General features: G+C 34.7%; 1 pseudogene across 1 annotated transcript; it reads right to left on the reverse strand.

Annotated features, from left to right (window-relative positions):
- Positions 1–3401: 3401 nt before the first annotated feature.
- Positions 3402–4527, reverse strand: LOC148876195 (vacuolar iron transporter homolog 4 pseudogene; annotated as a pseudogene). The gene has a single exon (XR_016105289.1). The product of XR_016105289.1 is annotated as a vacuolar iron transporter homolog 4 pseudogene (transcript).
- Positions 4528–4846: the final 319 nt, after the last annotated feature.

Raw genomic sequence — 4846 nt, forward strand, 5'->3', positions numbered from 1 at the left:
TGGGCTAACCATATACATAACACTGGTATAAGAAGTCAAGACCAGTTCCCACCACCTATAAAAACCACCAACTTTTAATTTTTTTTATCGGTTTATCTAAGCGTTTTGAGGTCCATTGATACGAATACGATACATTTGATGATTGTTCCATGTGCATAAATTATAAAATATCCACACATGAGATCACACGTATAGTGACAAGCTTAAGAATAAGAATTTCCACGATTTTCATATATATATATATATATATATATATATATATGTATATATCCCATTTCTATTTTGGCCTCATTCATCTTTATTAACTTTACCCCCTCCCGATACTGTTAGTAGACTCAAAAAAGTGTGATATTTCAATATTAAAACACGTATTTGACTATTAATTGGATTGGATAGGGATTTAAGCTCATCCAATCCAATAATCTGAATTTGATTAAAAGCTATTATATAAACTAGGAGGGACCCGTGCGATGCACGAAATTTGTTAAGCGAAAGATAAATAATAGAAAGGGTCATTTACTAAAAGTACTCTTGTATTTTCATGGATTTACTAAAATCTACTCTATTGTTAGCATTTTACTAAAACACCACTTATAATTTGCAATGGATTTAATCAATCTTCCATTAGATGATAATGAAAAATGACAGTGTTGACCCTAATGTTCATTTAAATAAATTTAATCAAAAGAAAATAGAAATAAAAATACCATTTTTGCCTTTAATGAGACATGAGCAATCACTTTATTGGTTATATTTGGCCAATTTTGTTTTCTGTATAAAAAAGTGTTAAGGGTATTTTTGGAATAAAAAATCATGGGCCTAATGGCAAAACAAACACTTCTTAATGAAATGTTGATTAAGTAAATAAGTTGTAAAATATATAGGATGTTTTAGTAAAATGAAAACTATAAGGTAGGTTTAAGTAAATATGTAAAACTGTAGGGTGTGTTCTAGTAAATGGCCCTAATAGAAACACATAAGAGTATACCATTGTTTTATATTTTCAACTTTTTAAAACTGCAACTTGTAGTGGCGGTGGCAAGAAGACAAGGTGGAGACAGGGCAGAGAGAGAGAGAACCGGAAAGACAGGTGGAGAGAGAGAGCGAGAGAGAGAACCAGGAAGATAGGGGGAGAGAGAGAGCTTCCGTTACAACTTGCGGTGGCGGTGGAGGGAAGATAGGATGGAGAAAGAGAGAGAGCAATATATATATATATATATATATATATATATATATATATATATATATATATAGAGAGAGAGAGAGAGAGAGAGAGAGAGAGAGAGAGAGAGAGAGAGAGAGAGAGAGAACCACTGCTGTAACTTGTGACGGTGGTGGTGGGAAGATAGGGGGAGAGAGCAAGAGAGAAACAAAACGAGTCTGAGCGCGCGATGAGATAGGGGTAGTGCGTGTCATTTCCAAAATATTGTAAGGGTATTTTGGACTATGCATCGGCTCTGAAACACGTTTGAGCGCATTACGAGCCGGCCCAATCTCTATTATTTTTAGATATGAAAATAAGATTTAGATCAAGTTTAATAGGTAAAACCAAATAAGTGTGAGGATTTGAAAAGTAGCATTTTCAGATTTAGACCTCTAAAAAGTGCAATCATATGAGGCCTAAATTGAGTTTCAAGTCAAAGCTCAAAGTTTGAAGCTCATTGCAAGCCTACTTATGCTTATGTATAATGTTTTTAATCTTTATATGTATAATGAGAAATAATTAATTTTTATATAAAGTTTTGTACATTATTGAATTCGAGTTGAGCTGAACATATGAGCTTTCGAGTTGGGCCGAATTCAAATTTTATTTCTAACTCAAATGGGGCTCAAATTGGATGAAACTAAGCCTTGTGATTTTGATATGTTGAGCCGAGCTTGAGTAATCTAACAATCGGCTCAGTTCATATCCACCCGTATTTAGTAGTCCAATCTTTTATCAAGGAAATTAAAAAGAAAAAAAAAAAAGAAAAAAGAAAGTTTGGAGAAGTACGAACAAGTCCAATGCAGATTTCTGATTTCTATTGTAGAGTTATAAACATTCAAAATGTCAAAAACTCCATTCTACACACCAATGACGGCTCGTGAATTAGCATTAATTCCGAGTTGGTGTCCACCCTAACTGTACTTTGGGTCTAAAAATCCTGACCTGGGCTGAACCGCCATTAAGGGGATTTGACTATCTTATTGGAATGGTTGTTTTTCATTTAAACTATCTGATTTGCTAGTTCCATCAAGGTCCTTATACGAGAATCCCACTTTTGAGTTTTGATAGAAAGGTTGGATCTATTGAATTTGTGGGTTCTCACTCCTCATTGTCTTTAATTAAACAATGGTTTAGGCCTCGAGCTAAAACTCATCCATTTCAGCTCTAGCCTTTTGTGGCACTATTCCATAACAGTTTCCTGTAGGATACGTCACAACAGAATCAGGCCGTAATGCACCATATCGGTAAATATGGTCTGATACACATTGATATGGAGGTGTGTCCGTGTCTAGTTTGATAAAATTGTACATTGAGTACTTTTGGATTGTTTTTCATCTGTATTACAAGTTAAAAAATAGTATTATGAAAACTAAAACAAATAATTTAAGATTTAATTTTCCAAAATATTATAAAAATAATATATTTCATCTACCTTAGATGATTTATTTATTTTATTTTACACATAATTATATGTTAAAAATGGAAACATAGTTATTATTTGAAAAAAAATAGAGTTATTATATAAAAATACTAAATAAATAAATTTTCTCAACAAAATTAATGGAAAACAGAAAATTATAATTATAAAAACTGAAACGAATAATTTAAGATTTAATTTTCCCAAAAAAATTAAATATAATCTATTTTATCTACCTTAAATGATTTATTTGTTTTATTTTATAATTATGTGTAAAATAAAACATTATATGTTAAAAATGAAAACATATTTATTATTTAAAAAAATGGTTGTTATTTAATTAAAATACTAAATTAATAAATATTTCCAAAAAATTGAAAATTATAATTATAAAATTGAAAGAGTGATAATTATTGTACAATGTTTGAATGTTCTAGAGTCTTGGTATTGTTCATTATAATATTTCTCATATGTTTATATCTTATTCATAGATAATTCAACTTTTTGTATGCATTTCACTAGCGTATCCAAGCATTTCTATATCTTTTATTTGTATTCATACATTTTCAAAGCATAGTCGTATCCATATCTATATCCGAGTCATCCGATATAATACCCGATACCAATACTTTGATCCTTGATTTTAACTATTTACCCTCTTTTATCATGATTTATTTAAATGACTTAGCTTTTATATTATTGATGAAGTAATTAGATTCTATCTTCCACCATGGTTTTGAGAAGTTTCCTCCAATAATTAAATTCCACAAAACAAAATACTTGTCAATTGTCCTTGCATATTTTACTTATATATATATCATTGACAATCACAAAGATGTTCGTTCCATATATAGATTTATAATTCCATCCGACACAAATTCGTCTACCCCCTCCCCTCACAACAGAAAGAAGAAAGAAGCAAAGAAAGAAGAAAGAAGCAAAGAAAGAAGAGGAAGATGACCAATACAAATCACACCTACAGAAGAAGTAGCAGAAACGTTCACAGTCCAGTGGACCCAATCAGCTTTGTCAAGCCAGAAGTTATGGCCATAGCCAGCCAACCCCCAATCAGCACTCTCACACTGGATCTGCCTACCGGTGCCCTCCCCAGCACTGCTCCCACCACTCCGAACACCAGCAAGGCCAAACTTGCTACACCCACAATCACCCCCAGCCTTACTTTCCACTCCTTTAAGAATGCAGCTGCTAGCAGCGGCAGAACAGCCCCTGCCGAGAAAGCTAGGGCCGATGCCAAAGCGGCTTGCACTGGACTCGGTAACTGCACCACCTTTTCTCTTTCTTCTTCTTCTTCTTCATTCTCTACACCATCTATACTCATTCTCTTCTGTCTCTTCAACTGAGCCACTTCTATATCCACCTGTGAATAAACAGAGACAAACTCTCCAATTGCCATACTACAAGCTCCGGCAACCAACCCTGCAAACCCAGTAAGGATCATGGCTTTGGCATCATCTTTAACCGATCCGATCCCCATCATCAAAGAGGCCGTGGACACCAACCCATCGTTGGCTCCAAGAACCGCCGCTCGGAGCCATTGTCCCCTCTGGGTGTAGTTGATGTCCTCCTCCATCTCAAGCCGCTCAACATCAGCACCAGGGATTGACACCTTGGTCTGATCAGCAACATTGATAACTTGTTGATGATCCGCCATTTCAGGTAAGGAAGCAAAGAAGAGAGACTATTGCTATTGCAGTAAGCTAGGGAAGAGGATGAGAGAAGACGATAGGAGGAGTGTGGAAGACACGCGCCCTGATGGAGGATATTTATGGAGGGGAGCTTCTAGTATTGTAGGGCTACATAGTGGTGGTGGGCGCACAAATGGGACAAAGTGGGGTTATATTTAATAGATTGGATCGACCGATGTGCTCATGCCAACCCAAGCTATTATGGTTATAACCCATTTAAAACCATTTCGTATTCCTTGCGTCTCAAATTCTAAATATTGTAGCCATGGATGCATGATATAATTAATGATGCTCAACCGTTTCACCAACTGTTTGTTGCTGTTACATAGCAATGAAAATGATTACGATATATATACATATATAGTCAGTAAAAAACAGTCAAAAACCCTCATCTTAGCTTCCCATATATCTATTGCAATTTGTTTCAGGTTTACAGTTCCGTAAGTCACTATACGTACTGCAGCAAAGAATCGGAGAAGAAAGGTTTTCTGAAAGGATTTTCGGGTTGGGTTGAAG

The sequence above is a fragment of the Nelumbo lutea genome, chromosome 1 (assembly GCF_056320005.1).
Source record: "Nelumbo lutea isolate HS-2025 chromosome 1, American lotus-T2T, whole genome shotgun sequence".
NCBI classification, from domain to species: domain Eukaryota; kingdom Viridiplantae; phylum Streptophyta; class Magnoliopsida; order Proteales; family Nelumbonaceae; genus Nelumbo; species Nelumbo lutea.